We start from the raw sequence: 20,543 nt of genomic DNA on the forward strand, positions 1-20,543 counted from the left end.
TCCTCCAGTGGCGCCAGTACAAGAAGATCCTCCAGAAGTCGAAGAGACTGAGGAAATCCTTCAACCTGAACAGATAATACACCACTCGGAGAGACAACTCAAGTTGGCGAGTCTACATCGAAAGTATTTAGTCAAGTTCAAGAATTACACTCCTTTAGATGCAAAGTGGATAATTGAGTCCGATCTCAAGGACTACCCTGACATCTTGCACAGTTATGTTGACGCTCTACATTTGAGGTCAACTGTTTAGAACCAAGAGGGATGTAACTAAGTCAGACTTTGTAAATAATTAATTTATTTACGAGAAAAGAATTATCTAATTAGTTGTGTGCACACCATAATAGACCTAGCAGTTCTAAGGCCTCAAGTGAGCCTAAATGCGGGCTAGAACACCTCAGAGGGACCTTAGCAGAAATTACCCTGAAGCCCTAGTGATTGGGAAATCGGGTCTTCAGAAAGGGGTAAGCAGTAGCCTCAGATTTTAGGCTCAGAAAAATACGCACGTCAGTACAAGCACATGAATGAGATGGGATCCTTAGAACAGTGACCCTAAGGCTAATAAAGCTAATAAAGCCTTAGGGTAAGTTTCGTGAAATTAAATTTAACGGTCCGTGCCCGGGCAGACGGCCGGACAAGTGTGAACAGGTAAAGGCGGTGCAGTGCCCGTGCGGCATTGCGCCGGCAGACCTTTGGTGTTCTCATAAAAGAATCATTGGTAGCAGTTGTTAGTTAGTTGCACATTTTTTTTTATGAGCTAGAAGTTTTTTAAGTCAAAAGTTGAATGGTTTTTAAGTTTTTAAAGTAAGTGTGCCAAGTGGCACACTTACCAATGCAAACTAACTCTCTCTCACTCTCACTCTCACCCTCTCTCTCTTCCTAGCGCCCCCTCTCCCTGATGGCTATTTAGGAGCCCCCCTCCCCCATTTTCAGGGCTAGCAATGCACCTACCCCCCCTAATGTGAGCGTGCTCTACGCGGTGGAGCCCTCCATTGAAGCTTGAGAGCAGCCCCTTGCGACATATGTGGTAGCCTTGTGCTCCCATTGTCAAGAACAAGGGATCTCACAGTCATAGACACCTTCTGGTGAAGTTTCATCGCGAGAAGCTGCCGTAGACGCTGTCTTAGCAGAGTGCGGCTGCTGAAATTCTCTGTTTTCAGCCCCTAATCACCTCGATTAGGGCTGTTTTCAGCAGATCAGCCATAGAAATTCTCTTCTCTCTCCTTATCCTAAGTCTACATCAAGTTTGGCGCGATTCCATCGCGAAGAAGACCTCTGTTTCGGCGTAGGGGTGCGCACAGGTAAGAATTTCAGGTTATGTGCAGAAAATTACAGCAAGCATGTGCGTGTGCATTTTGCTTGTTTCTCCTTTGTGTTCGATGCATGAAGGAATGAGCATGAAGGCAACACATAACGGAAGATGGACTCTCCTCTGTGAGAGCTTCCGATGAGCTGTTTCGGAAGATACTCTCTTTTCGAGAGCTTCCAACCAGTCTCGCAGAAGAGGGGAAATCCCCTAAGCAGTAAGAAAGTGGAAACACTTTCTCAGTCAATAGTCAGAACAGAACAGAAGAAAGAATAGAGGACGGGCGTATGCCCCGTTCCTGTGCTTGTAAAGATTCTCCCTTAGTAATAAAGATATTCTCTTTATGGGGGGGGACCAGCCCATCTTCTGGTCCCCAATGAAGTGTCAAGTTTTCTCGCTCCCTCTAATTCTCTTGAGTATTTGAAGTGCAATTAAACGTCAGTTTACGCTTCCGTATTTTTGTGACACCCAGGTATGGGGGGAGAAAGGCTTTTACACCTCCCTCCCAAGCACTCCGTGGGGTGGGCCCGAGATGTCCAAAACCCCCCCTCACGGGGCTCTTCGCCAACTTCAGGAAGGTGAGTTACCCCACCCTCCTGAAGTCCTCAAGAGACTTACCTTTAGCCCAGGCACAAGGCCTAATGCGTTCAATACCCATAGGACAAACTTCGGGTGTAGTGCGTTCAAATGCCACAAGGGGTGAGCTACCTCATCCACTCGGAAGCTAGATCTTCGCGGGTTGGGAGTCACCCCATCCGGTGGAAGATTCCTACCTTTAGCCCAGGTATAAGGCGTAATGCGTTCAATACCCTTGGGAAAACCCTTGGGTGTAGTGCGTTCAAAAACCCACAAGGGACGAGTTACCTCATCTACTTGGGAGTTAAATCTTCACGAGTTGAGTATCACCCATCCGCTAGAAGATCCCTAAGAGGCAATGGAGAGTTCTCAGTTAGAATCCAGTCCCCCCGCGTGGAGGCGACTCTTCGTAGGGCCTGGTAGGCCTCTACCATCGAAAGTTAATAGAGCACAAATTTGAATGAAGCATTGCCGGCGCCAAGACCGTGCGATTCGTTGAGTTATCATGATTCACCGCATTATCGGGCAAGCCCGCATCGGCCTTTTATCTAATAAATTGCGTCCCTTCCAGAAGTCGGGATTTGGTGCATGTATTAGCTCTAGAATTACTACGGTTATCCGAGTAGCAAGGTACCATCAAAGAAACTATAACTGATTTAATGAGCCATTCGCAAAAGAGTTTATACTTACACATGCATGGCTTAATCTTTGAGACAAGCATAGGACTACTGGCAAGATCAACCAGGTAGCTATCCTCGGTCACACGAGCGGCCAATCACGGCCGCGTGTTCGGGACATCGCCGCTCCTCGACGGTTTGGATGCGGGGGCACCTCCATCGGCACAACGGCGCCGGGGTTAACCCTAGACCCACGGGGGAGGGGAGAAAGGGGGATCGACCGCGGGGGGCCACGTCAAGGTCGCACGCGACGGCACGGCTGAACCCACCCCAATGAAGGAGGGCCAGGCGCAGGCAGGGTGGGTCATTGTGCGGCGGCGCATGCCAGAGGGTCGCAACCGAGGCCACTGCAAAGCAGGCGCCGCCGCACAGAGTCCCCGTCCACCAAAAAATACGACCCGCCAACGCCCGGCCGTCCAACACAGGGCAACGCCACCGCACGGAAGCACGCCATTCGACACGTACCCCTCGAAGCCGAAAACATTATGGGGGGACAGGGTCCTGGACACCCGACAACCGAAGGCCGGCTCTCCTTCCCACAGACGCGGCTCCACCTCCCGACACTGAGCCGGCGGTGCTTCCAACGCCGTCTGCGTCGTCTTGCATGCAATATCTTGGGGTCGGGCCGGGGCGAGGGACGGCGACCATCGCCGAAGCGACGCCGCCAGCTCGCACCGAGCACCTCCCCGTCGAGGGAAACGCACCTCACCGGCCGGGAACAAAGCCCGTCGGCTCGGCCACGCACCGTCTCACGTCTAGGCACACGGGTTCAAGACCTTCCGTATCGATACAAGCCGCACGTAGCTCGCGGCGAGGAAAATGCCCGCCGCGTTCCTTGATCACACCGCGGCCCGGGCGAGAGCTCACCGTCATCAACGCCCCAGCCCCGGACACGGTCCGCCGTCACTCATCGCCTACCGAGCCCCGTCGGCCACCCCCGAGCGCGCTGAGCCCCGCAAGACCCGAAAACGGCCCGAAAGAAGCCAAGCGCCATGCCCTGAGTTTGTAAGGTGAGATCCAGAGGCAAGAACCTTGGTTCTCAAGGATTTGGAATAAGGAACGGAAGTTCCTTGGAATAGGGTTTCACCCTAGGAATAGGAAGCTGAGGCTTCCGTGAACCATCGAGTCTTATTCTAGAACGAACGTGGTAATACGTTCAGTTCTAGTGCTTGTATAGACTTCTCCTCAGTAATAAAGATACTATTACAAGGGGGGGACCAGCCCATCTTCTGGTCCCCAATACTGTGTCGATCTTCTCTCTCTCTCTCTCTCTCTCTCTCTCTCTCTCTCTCTCTCTCTCTCTCTCTCTCTCTATATATATATATATATATATATATATATATATATATATATCCTTTGGCTTTAGTATTAAGTGATAAATTCTAATTATCCGAGTATATTCTATATTGCTATGCGCTCCCGTTTGTGACAACTCCCCCCGCAAATAACCTAAAATGGTATGGGCCATGAGTATGAATGAGCAAGCATTCTCAAACATCATTTGTCACTGGGAGTAAAATCACCAATCAATGAAACCAGTATTAAAACCGAAGTCAAACATTTCAAATCAGCACCAAAACATGTTCAAAACAGATACCATCCATTTCAAACAAATTCCAAACAGGGTCACCAAACAAGTTCTCAAACAGAACTCAAACTTAAAAAGCAATCTCGACATCAGTCGAGCTCGAAAAGTCGACTGACTTTCCATCTTGAAACCTGCATCAAAAATTAGCGTTAGGTTCCTTCCATAAGGTCGTAGACAACCACAACATGGTCCATCAACTCTTGGACAGACTGTGTTGCTCTGACAGCAATGGTAGTCCCAAGACAGCAATCGCATCGGACCTCTAAGGTCATCAACTCGTGAAGAGACATCTACTAAGAGATGTCAAGAAATTTCAAGTTATAATCTGCTGGGTTTCCATGGCAAGCATTTCAAGATACCCCCCTCTGCCAGAAGTTGCACTCCGAAGGAAGATGTCAGAAACCATATAACTTCGGGCAAAAATTTTCTTGAAAGCTTGCCAAGTCCTTAGAGTGTGCGGCTTGGTAGCTGTAGACATCAACATCTGCATGGCAATGCTTTTGAGAAAAACAATAGTGATCTTTTTGGCTTATGCCTTGTAAGACATGAGCGGTGAAGACGGGAGCGCGCCCGATGCGCGATGAAGTATGGGTGGGAGTGGCTAATAAGTCCGGGGTCAGAGCACGAAGCTAAAATTTCCAATGAAATTTGGAAGTGCAATCTTGCTCTGTCTACTCTTTGGTAGGACCGGTATGCTTTCAGAAAAGCACACGCCTGATGCTCTGATACCACTGTCACAAGACAGGCGCCATGTGCCAATAGAAAAGAACAGTCTAAACAGACTTCTAGCACTTCAATAACAACTGAATTGAGAGAGAGAGAGAGACGACACACAACACGGAGTGGCGGAATTCCACCCCCGAGAGTATTGGCCCCAAACCTTGGCGCCCCTTTCGGTATTTCTTTATATTGCATCAACACAGTACAAGCCGGTACTCCAAACTCTGCACCTTCTCCAGGAAGCATGCCAAAGAATGAGCCCATGGCCTCATATATAAAGGCCCTAGGCCCCAAAAGTAGTTTACATTAAAAGCCTTCAAACTCAAAAGCTTTTGGTCCAAAAGCAATGCCAAAAAGCTGCCAACGTAAATCACAGAATTCCGTACAACTGCCACATCAGCAATCAACGCAAAACGCGAAAATCCGTATAGTCTACCACGTCACCATGTCAACGCAAATTCTAGATTTTCGTATAGTTGCCACGTCATCAGCTGCTACGCAAGTCTTTCTCTTTGTAGGTGAGTCTGTTCTCCTTTATTTTAATTCCTTTATGTCACTGGGGCTCCATCAACGAGGTCCCCATAAGTTGGTAGGACTTCTTCTTCTGTTACTTGTTCTTCTTAGGGTTTAAGCTCCTCGGCCGTGATCCGAAGGTTGGCTCTGCTCTTCAGTGTCTGGACACGTCAGCAATTTGTGACACCACGTCGTCACTTTGTGACATACCCCCCCCCCTCCTTGAAAGAACTGAAATCGCCCTCGATTATACATGCAAAATCAGACACAAGCCATAAAGCAGTTCAGTAGTCGGCATTCTGTTGGATGAGTTGGTGGCAGATGCTTTGTCTCGGAAGCCATTGGTTTTGGCTATTTCCGCGATACATCATAGGAGCTTCGAGGATATGGTCGATCAATATGCTACAGATACATATTTTGCAGATATTTTCACACGGATATGGGATGGGGAGAAAGATAGCAGGATACTCCATTCGGGAAGGCTACTTGATGAGAAAAACCATGTTGTGCGTTACACAGCCGTTGAGGGAAAAGGTTATGACTGAATGCCACTCTCCACCTTTTACGGGTCACCGTGGCATTGCTACCACCATGGGGTAGAGACATACTTCTTTTGGCCGAGACTCAAAAAGGATGTGGAAGAGTTTGTGCGCAACTAGTTGCTTAGTATGCCAGAAGGTCAAGTTTGACAGGCATAAGGCACAGGGATTGTTACAGCCTTTTATCCATACCCACCCACCCCTGGGAAAGTATTGCAATGGAGTTCATTTTTGATCTCCCGAGAACATAGAATGGATGAGTTTCCGATAACATGGCATGTCTGAGACGAGTGTCTCCGACAGAGACCCCAGATTTATGAGTTTGTTTTGGAAGGCAATTTGGGGAGAACATTGGCACGCAATTGCAGTTCTCGTCATCGTTCCACTTGCAGACTTAAGGGCAATTTGAGATTGCCAACTCAGTGATTTTTTATTTATTGAAGTCTTATATCTTGGATCAGAAGACTTCTTCGGAAAGGTTGTTACCTTTGGTGGAATATGCCTACAGAAACACGTTTGACTCTTTGATCGGGAAGATGCCATTTGAGATTTTTTGAATTTGCTACGAAGGTTTACCCTTCCTTAACGCGAAAGATAAGATTTTTCTTTGAAGCCGACCAGTTCACGAGGGACTTGGTCCGGAAGGCTTTGCGGAAATTTCAGGAAAGACAGAAAAAGGCAGCAGATAGCCATCGTTGCGATTTGAAATTGAAGGAGGATGATTGGGTGCTCTTACGTTTTGAGAAGGCACGCCTGAGAAAGAAAAAGCTTGGTATGCGATACTACGGACCTTTCCAGATCACTGAAAAGATAAATGATGTCTCCTTCCGATTGAAACTGCCAGATACTTGGAGGATTCACAATGCATTTCATGTGAGTCTCTTGAAACCCTTTAAAGGTGATGTGCCTGATGATGCGGAGCCTGATGAGCAACCCGAAGTGGAAGAAAACAAGGAGATCCTTGTTCTTGAACAGATTTTGGCACATAAGGATACGAGGAATAAAGGTCAAGTCCGAAGGCGGTTCTTGGTTAAGTTCAAGAACTATCCTGCATTAGATGCGAAGTGGATGGAGGAGGAGGACCTGGCAGATACTCCTCAGATTGTGAAACTTTACCTTGATGCTTTTGGTTTAGCATAGTCTATTCCAAACGGAACCCAGAATTCAGCTTGGCCGGAGCTTTGTCAACAGATGCCTCGTTTTTGATACTAAAGTCACTGATGTCTCTTTGAGCTTCAAGGATACTAAGAGCTAACAGTATTCTGCTGGATGACTTTATGAAATGGAATTCTTGATTATGATACTGATTTGTTCTTCACTTCTTTTTAAGTGCAGGAACTGATAGACGAAATGACTGCAGCATTTTGGTCTGATTGATCTCGAAAAGACATGGTGGCAATAGGGGTTAGTCAATCGGACATCGATGTCGGATGAAGTCCCGATTGGACCTAGATGCGATTGCTAGCTACATTGCCGATAAATCATGGTCTAAGATATGAATGAATGTTGAATGTCATGTGATGTCGTGTGATGTGACTGTCGATTTGGTACATGTGCTAGATGTGTGTTCCTAGTACGTAGGTACTAAGAGTCAGTGTCTGCTAAGACGGTTTATGGCTTCTGTCGGTTTTGCAAGCGTAATTGCGGTCGATTACAATGCTTTCAAGAGGGGGGTATGTCACAAAGTGATGACGTGGCTATCGACAACAGAAACCCTAATTTCTAACAGAAACCCTAAAATTCCTGCAAACCCTAAACTCTACCAAAAACCCTAATTTGCAAAAACCCTAATTTTTGGAAACCCTAACCCTAATTTTCTGGCTGAAACCCTAAAGCGTTTGAAACTGCCACGTGGCTAGCGTACGGATTTCCGAATATCGCGGAAGTTGCTTTTTCCTCCTAGTGACGCAAAAACTGCACCTTTTTTTTTGGCTACGCAATTTGAATAAGAGAGAGAGAGCTGATTTGCTTTATTTACTCTTCTGAGAGAGAGAGAGAGAGAATTGTTGCTTTTGAACTGGAAGCTTTTGGGGCTCTGCTTTTGGGCATCCCTTGTAATCTTTAAATACGCGGTGAGGGGCTCACTCTGCAGAGCATCTGGACGTAGAGTTTGAGAGTGAAACCCTAACCGCTCTTTGTACTTTGACAATGATTAATATAAAAAGAAATACCGAAAGGGGCGCCAGTCTTCAGGGCCAATATCTCTAGGCACGGAACTCCGCCAGGCCAGTGCAAATCTACTATGATCTGTGAATTGTTTTAAGTGGTTATTGGTGCTATCGTGATTGATTCTTGACTTGGAGTGTCCAAGTCTATTACAGACATCATTGATCTTTTCGGAGATCTGGAAAGATCAGCAGTATCGCATACTAAGCTTTGGAAAAAGCCTCTCCTTTCCCTTCTTCTTTCTTAGGCGTGCCTTCTCAAAACGTAAGAGCACCCAATCATCCTCCTTCAATTTCAAATGGCGACAATGGCGATCCGCTGCCTTTTTCTGTCGTTCTTGAGATTTCTGCAAAGCCTCACGGACCTTGGCAAAAGCCGTGTCTAAGTCGCGCCTATACTCATCCGCTTCAAAAATCTTATCTTTCGTGCTTAGGAAGGGTGGACCCTTCACAGCACCTTCAACAATCTCAAATGGCGCCTTCCCCGTCGAAGAGTGTATCGTGTTATTGTAGGCAAATTCCACCAAAAGTAGATACTTTTCCCATTAAGTCTTCTAATCCGAGATATAAGACTTCAATAAATCCAAAACCACTGAATTGGCAATCTCAGATTGCCCGTCAGTCTACGGGTGGAAAGATGACGAGAACTGCAACCGCGTGCCAATGTTCTCCCAAATTGCCTTCCAGAACAAACTCGTAAATCTGGGGTCCCTGTCAGAGACAATCATCTCAGGCATGCCATGTAATCTAAAAATCTGGGCCACAAATAGTCTCGCTAAGTGATCCGGCTTGACTGTTTTCTTCACTGGAAGGAAATGGGTCTGTTTGCTAAATCTATCAATAACAGTCCAGATACCATCGTGACCACTCTATGTTCTCGGGAGATCAAAAATGACATCCATTGCAATACTTTCCCATGGGCGGGTGGGTATGGGCAAAGGCTGTAACAATCCCTGTGCTTTATGCTTGTCAAACTTGACCTTTGGCATACCAAGCATCTGCGCACAAACTCGTCCACATCTTTCTTGAGTCTCGGCCAAAAGAAATCTCTCTACCCCTTTCATGGTGGTAGCAATGTCGCGATGACCCGTATAAGGCGGACAGTGGCATTCAGTCATAACCTTTTCCCTCAACGGCTGTGTAACGCACAACATGGTTTTCCTCATCAAGTAGCCATCCCGAATGGAATATCCCGCTACTATCTCCCCATCCTGTATCCGTGTGAAAACGTCTGTAAAATCTGGATCTGTGGCATACTGATCGACCATATCCTCGAAGCTCCTATGGTGAATCGCGGAAATAGCCAGAACCAACAGCTTCCGAGACAAAGCATCTGCCACCAAATTCTTATGTCCCTAAACATGGACAATCTGGAAGTGAAACTGTGATAAGATGTTCGCCCACCGCATCTATTTTTCCGATAGCTGCTTCTGTGACAAGAAGTATCGTAAACTTTGATGGTCTGTAAAGACAGTAAAATCCGCTACGAGTAGGTAGTGCCGCCACTGAGTAAGAGCATAGATAACCGCCAAAAGCTCTTTCTCATAAATCTGTGCTGTCAATTCCGGCCTTGAGAACAATCGGCTCTCGTAAGCAATGACATGGCCTTCTTGCATTAAGACCACACCCAGACTACGACCACAAGCATCACAATATACTTCAAATGACTTCTGCAAGTCCGGCAAAGTCAAAACTGGTCCCGTAGTCAATTTCTCTTTCAAAGTCTGAAAGGCAGTCACCTCTGTGGGTCCCCACAAGAAAGGGACTCCTTTCTGTGTCAAGATATGCAAAGGGGAAGCAACCTCTGCAAACTTTCGATGAACCACCTGTAGTACGAACACAGTCCCAAGAAGCTTCTGACTTCATGGACATTCTTCAAATCGGGCCAATCACGGATAGTCTCTATCTTGGCCGGATCCATTTGCACTCTTGCTACTGACACAATGTGTCCCAAAAAGTGTATCTCTGGTAAGAAAAATTCACTTTTCTTTGCATTAATCACCAACTTGTGATCCCGTAATGCCTGAAAAACCCGAAGCAGATGACCTCTGTGTTCTACCTCATTCTTGGAGAAAACAATGATATCGTCAAAGAAAGTGCCAACAAATAGCCTGTACTCTCGAAAAATCATGTCCATCATCCAGTTAAATGTCGCAAGAGCATTGGTTAAGCCAAAAGGCATCACCAAAAACTCAAATAACCCAGAAGTCGTCCGAAAGGCTGTCTTGTAGACGTCTCCCGGTGCGATTCGGATCTGACGATATCCACTCTTCAAATCAATCCTGCTAAAGCACGAGGATCCCTGTAATCTTTCGAGTATATCATCGATCCTAGGAATCGGAAATATGTTCTTGATGGTGATTTTGTTGAGAGGTCTATAATCGATGCACATTCTCCAAGATCCCTCTTTCTTCAAAACCAACAACACTGGAGAGCAATACGGTGAAGTACTAGGTTGGACAAGACCCTTTTCCAAGAGGTTTTTCACTTGGTTCATAATCTCTTCGTGTTGTGCTCGGCTCACACGGTAAGGTGGCCGGTTCGATGGTGTGCTTCCAGGAATCAGATCAATGGTATGATCTTCAGGACGAGCAGGTGGTAACTCGCCTGGCACGCCCTCTGAGAAGCAATCAGCATGAGTGGAGAAAATCTTGGCGTTCTTTATCAAGTTCAAACATATTTGTCTTATCTTCATCACTCAACTCTTTCATAAAGATCAAGTAAACAAACAGACTGGATTTCATTAATTTAGAAATGGCCGAAGCCGATACAATAGGGACAGACTCGCCCTTCAGTTTTATATCGAGTACAATGGTTCTGCCCTTCTCTGTAGTCAACATCGCTTTCCTCGCCCGATAATCGACCACAGCGTTGTTCTTGTGGTACCAGGGAATTCCCAAGAGGACATCACAATCTTCCAAAGGCATTATGTAAAAGTCCTCATGCCCCAAATACCCCTGACAATGCAACCGAAGTTTGCCAATGATAGGTGTAATGGCTACGTCCCTGCCAGGTGCCGCTAGAATTGCTTTTGCAAGTGGTCCCATCCGATCAGGAGCGATCTCGAGCCGCGCCGCCCATTCCGGTGAAATGAAGTTAGCCTTGGCTCCTCCATCAAAGAAGATCAGGGCTTCTTGATCTTTCACTTCGCCCCAAGCTCGGCAAAGTTCTGTACTCTCGTCCATCGTATTGGGATCGGTACCCACAAAATCTGGAGCCAGTCCTGTTTTCATCTTGCCTTTTCTTCCACGTTCCTCAGCTCCTCTTGAACTCTCAAGCCTTTCGTCGTCCTTGTCATTCTGTTCTTTCTGTGCCTTTTTAGGGCACTTCGCGGAAATATGTCCAGGTTCCCCACATCCAAAGCACTTCCCCTCCCTGATGAAGCAAGCTCTCTCTTGAGGAGTAAGCTTGGGTCGTGCATCTTTCTTTTCTGGGTTGCTCTTTCTGTTTCTACTCTCATTTGCCGAAGTCTGTTCAACTCTTTGTGTCATGATCTCATCGGTAGAGTAAGTCAGACTGCCAGAGTGAATGGCAAAACCCCGTTTCGCATGACTCATCAACTCTTGAATAGAAGCTTACTTCTGTTCCAAGCAGTGATCTCGGATCTCCACATGTGGTCCCAAGGTAAACCGCTCAATCTGTTCCTTGAACGAGATCTTCTTAAATGAAGAGGCGGGTAGAAAAGAGCTCTAGAATCTCTCGCAATAAGCGTCCATTGTATCTTTCTTGGTCATCCGAAGATGGTTCCAAGCAGTTCGGATATCCCGTTCATACTCTCGAGACTCGAGTCAACCAAGAAGAAATAAAAAGCCTCTTGAATTTCAGCCATTTAACTGGCGCAATCTTGCTTAAAAGAAGCGTGGACCACCAAGCTCGAGCATTCCCCTTAAAGTAAGAGGCAACTCTCTGAATCTTAGAGTGCTCTGAGTAACGCCCTCCCGTGAAAGCAATGTCAAACTGCTGTACAAAAGACAAAGCCTTCGAAGCATCTCTATATCCCGAAAACGTGTCACAATTTAATTGACTGTCCACCTTCCTTAAACTCTCGGCCTTTCTTGCTTTTGTCTTCCGGAAAGTCATACTGGTTGGCTTCGTAAAAATTCTTCTTCTTTGCATAAAAGTTGCTATCGTCACAGTCTGAACTGTCTGTAGACGAGTCCTTTGTAGAACTGTCTCTCACTGGGCGAGATTTGGACTTCTTTGCCTTTTTTGCTTTTTGCTTCGCTTTTTGCCTTTTCGGTCTTCTTCGTTCGAGTCGGATGAGCTAGAAGAACTGTCGAAAGAAGAAGAAGAAGAAGAAGAACTGGGTACTCCTTCAAATCGAGCACGCTTCTTCTGTTTCTTTGCCTTTTCAAATGTCGACTGACGACCCAAATAACCCGAGAAGTCAACGCCTTTCTTCTGCTTTTTGCCGTGCTTTTTAGCTTTGTTCAGCGCGTCAAAAAGCTATGCAATTCGCGCATCAACCACCTCTTCTAATTCCTTCTCTGTATACTTCTTGAAAACAGGAGGTTTCTTGAGATCGGGTTTCGAGGGTGGTGGTGTGGTTTTTTGCCACTGCGTATGCACCTCCTCCAGAGAGGTCTTGCACATATATTTTGCCATTTTCGAATCCTTGGCAAAATTAAGCATCATCTTTGTTGCGTCGCCGATCAATCGTTGATGCTCCATCTCTCGACGCTCCTCCTGAGTAGGCCGAGGCGGGCCATACTCCTTGCCGGAATCTTCGTTGTGATCCCTTCTCGCATCTCCGGATGCAGGGGGAGTCGACTGATCTTTGCCTGAAGCCATAGGTGCCGCGGAAAAAAAAAAATTTGGGATCGGATTTCCCGTAGAAGAGAAATCGGTCAGGCTATGATACCACTATAACAGACTTGGACACTCCAAGTCAAGAATCTACCGCGACAGCACCAAATAACCACTTCAAAACAGTTCACAGTTCACAATTGATTCGACACTGGCCCGGCGGAGTTCTGTGCCTAGAGATATTGGCCCCAAACACTGGCGCCCCTTTCGGTATTTCTTTTTGTATTAATCTGAGTTCAAAGTACAAGAGTGCGGGTAGGTGCTCACACTCAGACTCTGCGTCCAGATGCTCTGACTTGTGAGAGGCCTGCTCACATATTTAAAGTTACAAGGGTTGCCAAAAGCAGAGCCCCAAAAGCTGAAAATCAAAAGATCAAAAGCTTGTAAAAGTAAAACAGGAGTTTCTCTCTCTTTCTCTTGCTAAAATAAAGCAAAGAGGCTTTCTCTCTCTCTTGCTAAAAATAAAGCAAGAGGCTTTTTTTCTCTCTCCAAAGCGTAGGAAAAAGCATCGCAGGTGGAACGAGAACTGCAACCACGTGCCAATGTTCTCCCAGGTTGCCATTCAAAACAACTAGTAGACAGGGGTAGTAGACAGGGGATCTTTGTCCGAAACAATGGACTCATATATGCCATATATTCGAACAGTTTCGCCAAAGGTCGGGCTTAACTGTCTTCTTTACTGTAGAGCAGTGAGCCTGCTTACTAAATCTGTTGATGACCGTCCAAAGGCCATCATGCCCACTCTGTGTCTTTCGGAGATCAAAGATGAAATCCATTGCAACACTTTCCCAGGGGCAGGTGTAATGGGTAAAGGCTGTAGTAATCCTTGTGTCTTATGCCTGTCAAACTTGACCTTCTGACAAACGAAACAACTGCGAACAAAGTCGTACTTCTTGAGTCTCGGTCTAAAGAAAATAGCGCTCCACACCTTTCAAGGTGGTATCAATGCCACGGTGACCCGTAAAAGGTGGACAATGGCACTCAGTCAAAACCTATTCCCTCAACGGATGTGTAACACACAACATTCTTTTCTTCATCAAGTAGCCATCCCGTATGGAATATCCTGGCACTATCTCCCCGTTTTGTATCCGAGTAAACACATCGAAAAAATCCAGATCCGTGGCGTACTGATTAACCATATCCTCGAAGCTTCTATGGTGGATCGCGGAAATAGCCAAGACAAGGGGTTTCCGAGACACAGCATCTACCACTAAGTTTATTTGTCCCTGAACATGGACAATCTGGAAGTGAAACTGTGATAAGATGTTAGCCCACCGCATCTGCTTTTTCGAAAGCTGCTTCTGTGACAAGAAGTACTGTAAACTTTGATGATCAGTGAAGACCGTGAAATCGGCTCCGAGTAGGTAATGTCGCCATTGAGTAAGAGCATGGATCACTCCCAATAGCTCTCTCATAAATATGTGCTATCAATTCTGGCCTTGAAAATAATCTGCTTTCATAGGCAATCACATGGCCTTCTGCATTAAGACCGCTCCCAGACTTCGACCACAAGCATCACAATAAACTTCGAATGGCTTTTGCAAGTCTGGCAAAGCCAACACTGATCCTGTAGTCAGTTTTTCCTTATGTGTCTGAAAGGCAGTCACCTTTGTCGGTCTCCACAAGAAAGGGACTCCTTTCTGAGTCAATATGTGCAAAGGGGAAGATACCTCTGCAAACTTGCGAATGAACCGCCTGTAGTAAGAACACGAGCCCAAAAGCTTCGAAGTTCATGAACATTCTTCGAGTCGGGCCAATCACGGATAGTGTCACTTTTGGCCAGATCCATCTGTACCCTTTCTACTGAGACGATGTGTCCCAAGAAATGTATCTCAGGCAAGAAAAACTCGCTCTTTTTCACATTTGTAAGCAATTTATGCTTCCTCGGTGTCTGGAAAACCCACAAATGATTGGTACTCTCTGAAAACCGAAAAAGTCATCCTGAAAGCTATCTTGTAGACGTCTCCGGGAGCAATACAGATCTGATGATAATCACTCTTCAACTCGATTCGACAAGTAGAATTCTGAAGTCTGTCGACTTGAGTCAAGATATCATCAGTGGGGTAAGTCAAATTTCCCAAATGTATCGAGAAACCCCGTTTCAAATGACCCATTAATTCATTGATCCTCGTAAAGTGGAAATCTGTTCTGGTTCATTGTCTTTATTTTGGCATCGGCTAACTCTCTAAGGTGGCCGGTTCGGTGGTGTACTACAAGGAATCAATCATATGATCTTCACGACATAAAGGAGGCAACTCGCTTTGTACGCCTTCACAGAAACAGTCAGCCCCTATTGCAAAAAATATTGTCCTTCTTTTTCGAGGTCAAACATATTCGACCTTCAATCATCATTCAGTTCTATGAAGTAATTGCATGTGTTATTGTGTATGGGCATTGTGTCTGTTGTGTATGTACTGTGACCACAGCGCCGCACATCACAATCAAGTCATAATAAGGTTGAATGGTCTTCAAATCGTGTTTTTTGTGAGTATTAGAGTCAAAGGACTCTTGTACTACTTGTATTCAAACACACAACGCTAAAAATTGCATTATTTTGGTGTTTTTTATGCCTCCCGTTCCGTGTTGTTCTCGTTCCGGACCCATTCTCGTTCCCCCGTTCCGCAGGGATGCCCGTTGCCGTTCTCGTTCCGTGTTCCACATAACTATGCTTGTAACATGCATATGTGAGCATTTGTGATGCATTGTGATGTGCCAACCACTAAATCTTCCTGATTGGATAAGATTGCTTGGGTATGTAATTTTAGTGCATCAAGACACCCATTACAGATCAGTGTCGTCTGAATGTGATGGCTAATTTTGCTACGCTGGAATATCGAGAGCTGCAATCTGGAATGAGAATATATACTCCTTATTGGATGAGATTTTTCTGTAAAGCCAACGATCCAGAACATCAAGAGCTCCAATTTGGAATGAGAAAATTGATTGTTCCTCAAAATGACCCTCGGAAAATTTTTTGAGCTAACTTGAGTTGTTTTGCAAATATGCAGTAATCGCGAACGATTACTCTTCTTTCAAGAAGGGGGGATGTCACAAACTGCTGACGTGTCAAGCCACTGAAGAAAGGAGTCAACCTGCAAATCTCGGCCGAGGGGTCTAATTTTCTAAACCCTAAGAAGAAGCAGCATAAGAAGTTTCATTAACTTACTAAGTCATGCCGTGTGTTAAAGAACTTCCCACCAACTTATGGGACCCCATCCAATGGGGTTCAAGTTCCTAGGGGTATTTAAATAAAGCAGGACCCTCACATATACACACAAAAACCCCTGCGAAGCTGAGCTGATGACATTGCAGGCCTGTACGGATAGCCCCCAATTTGCGCTGACATGCTGACATGGCACTCTACGGATGCCGACGACAAGCGCTGACTGTTGACATGGCAAATTGTTCAGACTTTCAGATTTGTGCTAGTAGCTTTTGGGACCAAATGCTTTTAGAGCTTGAAGCTTTTCATGTAGCTGCTTTTGAGAGGCCAAGGGTCTTTAAATATTTGCCATGGGCACAAAGTACCGGCTTGTACTGAGTTGAAGCAATATAAAGAAATACCGAAAGGGACACCAAGGTTTGGGGCCAGTGCTCCCTTGGGGTGGAACTTTGCCACTTCGCGTCTCGTATGTCGTGCATCTCTTTCAATTCAGTTGTTATTTGAAGTGCTTTAAGTTGTTCAATCTATTCTTTTCCGTTGGCACGTGGTGCCCGTCCCCGTTACACTACAATGAGACCCAAAAACTGTATCCCTGCCAAAAAGAACTCGCTCTTCTTTCCATTGAACTCCAATCTGTGTTCATGCACTACATTGACCACTTGCATGAAATGTCAAGGTGCAGAAGAAAAGGGTGAATCGGGTAATGATCTCGTCCTCAACCGCGAGCAAACCTCCTCTCAGGACCAGCCAATGGATCTCTGATCTATCGAGACACATCTCCTTGTACACAAACTCCAAGCGCGAATTGCCCACTGTACAAGCATGACAACCACCTACAAGCAAACAAGTACACGGCGAGGAGGAGTGCTAGAGAGAGAAAGAGAGAACATAGGAGAAAACGTCACACACAAAGAGAGAGAGAGAGAGAGAGAGAGAACTCATGGTGAAAACTTGATTTTTTACCCATTACACCTTTGGTTGATGGTGATCGCATGTATGATTGGAATCTTCAAGAAACGCATTTTCAGAATATTTTTGTCAGTCGAGTTTATGCTCTTCTTCTACTGCAACCTTGGCTTGCTGATCATTGTAATGCCCTTTGGCACATGTACAAATCTGATATTTGGTGGACGAAGCTTCTCTCTACCCTGTGGAAAAGCCACTTGCTGTTGAAGGAGCGACTGTTTCTTTGGCACTGTTTGCTTGGAGTGCTCCCGGTCGGCTGGGCACGTCATATCCGCCCTTCATCTTGTGTCCATTGCTCGACTACGGAAGAGAATGTTTGCCACTTGTTGTGGGATTGCTACACTACTAGGGATTTCCTTCGCCGTGTATCGACCTATATGCGGCTTCATTTTCCAAAGGTTGTCTTCCACAAAAGGTTTTGGGCATTTAGCATTTTCTCACCGTCCTTGCAATGTCTCACGGTCTTCTTTATGTGGGTCAGATATTGGGCTTATTGAACCCTATGGCGTCAACATAATGCTTTTATGTTCCATCGCATTCATGGAGGTTGGTGAGAACTCTTAGGCCATCTTTACGATTTGCCTTGGAAGTTGGTGAGAACCATTCCCGTTCTTCGAGCTCTCTCTTAGGCCATCTTTACGATTTGCCTTGGAAGTTGGTGATATCACCACAGAGATACATCAGCTTTCCTATGAATGCTTCTAGCCATATTGTAGAGCTGATCAGTTCTGTGTTCTTCCCCTTGTATATGATCCTTTCGATGGGTTTTCCTCGCTTAGAGGTTTCCCACCAGTAAATTAATCAAAACTGATTTACAAAAAAAAAAAGGGGTGATTACTATAAAAAAAAAGTGTAAGTGGTGTGTGGATTTCGTCTGTGTGTGGATGAGGGCTTGCATAATTGCCATAATCAGCTGGAAATTCAGCGTCACATACAGTTTCTAACCACTGATTTGATGAAACAAAGCCCCATCTAAGATAAACAGTATACTAGAAGCATCCGCCAGATTCGTTCGTAACAAAGTGCCCCTTGCACGCATGACTTAAATGCAGGGGCGCGCGCGCGCGCGAGAGAGAGAGAGAGAGACGGTATGCACCTGGACAAGGAGGAGAGAGGTATGTTGCCCAGAGTCCCTTGAGTCTCTTGCTTCGCTCCAGAAAGGATCTTAAAGGGTGAAAAAGGTCCTAAAACGTATTCCATTTTTGGCCTGCTCAAAGTAAACCTTTGCAGCCACACCCAAAGTGAAGGGATTAAAGATGGAGGTTTAATCCATAGTTAATGGAATTTCGTTGATTAAAAAGATTAGGGTTCCATCGCACCATGGATGCCCATTGAACCCCCGACCTCCCACTCCACAGAGTAGCACCCTATCCAACTCAGCTAGCGCGCATCACTGCAGAGGATGTGAGGTCGAAGATATAAAAAACTGTCCCCCTATTGCGCGACGATCTCCAGATCATCCGCACCCCGCCAATCAATTGCCATCACCAATCCCTCCTTTGTAATCCCATGTCACTTATACAAGAGTCCCCCCCCCCCCCCCCCCCCAGTCATTGGAGGGCATGTGTAAACTCCGGAAAAAATTTGCCCCCGCCAGCCCCCCTCCCACCTTGGAGGATTGAACCCACAACCCGAGGGATGAGAATCGTGAGCCTTAACCACATTGCATGCACACGTCACTTGTGGAATATAGGTGTCTTCCTCGAATTTTGACGCGCAAATATATTGGGGAGAGAGAAAGTAAACGCGGGTACACTTTTGTAACCGAGTTCATTTTTGCGACAAGATTTATGGCGTTTGATCCCATCTCCCATGCCCATGTGAGATATATGAGGGGAGATGTGAGATAGGCGTACATTTACATGAGGCGGACACGTGTGCAGGTAACTTGGGGGAGGCCATGCGCTTCTCCATGTGGGCATATAGGTTATGAGGGCCTCGAGAATGAGCATTGCAAGAGAGGGCTACGTGTTTTCATTTGGGGCACATAGGTTATGTGGGCCTGGGGAATGAGTGTCGAACGAGTGTCACAGGAGAGGGCTACAAGGGAAGGGAGGTTGGCTACCTTAGACAGTGTGCGGCCACCGGGGTCGACATGTCTGAAGGTGAGCGAAGCCAGCGCATGTGTGTTTTTCTTTGGGCCTCTCTCGGACTTGGTTTTGTGTATGTTGTCAACGCAGTCGATGGTGTGTTGCATTAAGTAAGGGATTTTTTGCTTAAGCATGAGGTGATGTATTAACTCAAGAATACAGTCCAAATGGATGTATATTGTGTATGTGTTTGATTGATTATGTTGTTTAGGTGCTTTGAGGCATTGAGGTGCTATCTATTCTCCATGTGTGTTATCACCAAGTGTGTAGGTGGTTATGGTGTAATAACTCAAGGATTTGTGTGGAATGTTCTACATACAATCGAATGAATGCACACAGTGAACGTGTTTGGTTTATGTGCATACTTGGTGCGGCTCATGATTTCGGGTCTTGTTTGTAGGGGCTACTCTCCAAATAGTGAAAATGACTTGATAATGTGCAACCCGAGGATGAGAGGGCCTGGGAAATCTTTCCTTTACAAAAAAATAGCAATGCCATTGCCTTTCTGATGCTAAATCTAGTATTTGCATTCTTTGTTGTGTTTGTGAAGGTCAACAACTGCTCATATCTTCTAGCATGTTATGCCTTAGGTAACCGTGCTTTATTAATAGCTTGATATGTTGTTGATTGTGGTTGGATGAATTGGTGGCTATGTTTGAGGCTATGTTTTTCTTTGGGTGTGTTGATGTGTTGAGGCCCTACTACATTGTACCCGTGCTTTCTTGAAACATAGCAACAACTCTGCCTTCCCGATGATAAATTTGGTAGTTGCATTCTTTACTATGTTTCTGATTGTTAGGAGATACTCAAACCGTCTAGCATGGTAGGCCTTGGATAAGCATGCTTTATTGATTGTTGACTTGTTGTTGATTGTCATTGGATGCACTAGTGGTCTCTGGGTGTTGCGAAGTGTTTAAGGCTATGTTCTTATTTGGATGTGTATTGAGGCCCTACTGTGCTCCGCTCGTGTCCTCAAGAAGTGTGCAACTAGTGTGGTGCATTAAGTGAGCTTGTTAATTAAAGGGTGAATTCACTGGCAATAAAAATTTGCAGAGCCTCCCACTTAAAGTCCAATGTGGTACTTTAAGTGTGAGAGAAGCTACTATACAAGCTAATATACAAGAGATGTAGAGAAGTGATGTACTACCCTACACCTAACTGCTTGCGAAAATGCGCAAAGCTCTCTGAGGGAAGTCCTTTTGTAAGTAGATCAGCAGGATTTTCTGTGGTGTGAACTTTGACAAGCTGAAGTTGCTTATCCTCGAGCATTTCCCTGATGAAATGATACTTCACATCCACATGCTTTGTCTTTGAGTGATAAACTGGATTGCGAGCCAATTGTATAGCACTTTGACTATCACAATATAACACAGGCATCTCTTCTTTGATTCCAAAATCTGTTACTAGTCGATTAAGCCAAATTGATTCTTTGCATGC

General features: G+C 45.7%; 1 protein-coding gene across 1 annotated transcript in view; it reads right to left on the minus strand.

Moving 5' to 3' along the window:
* The window catches only part of LOC147454515 (varicose-related protein-like), a 97,648-nt gene extending 79,380 nt beyond the window's left edge, over nucleotides 1-18,268 (minus strand). The window contains exon 1 of the mRNA XM_086516447.1: nucleotides 18,113-18,268. The gene's annotated coding sequence lies outside the window, so the exon portion shown is untranslated. The remainder of the gene's footprint in view (nucleotides 1-18,112) is intronic.
* Nucleotides 18,269-20,543: the final 2,275 nt, after the last annotated feature.

This window comes from Adiantum capillus-veneris, chromosome 7 (assembly GCF_014529385.1).
Source record: "Adiantum capillus-veneris isolate H3 chromosome 7, ASM1452938v2, whole genome shotgun sequence".
Taxonomy (NCBI): domain Eukaryota; kingdom Viridiplantae; phylum Streptophyta; class Polypodiopsida; order Polypodiales; family Pteridaceae; genus Adiantum; species Adiantum capillus-veneris.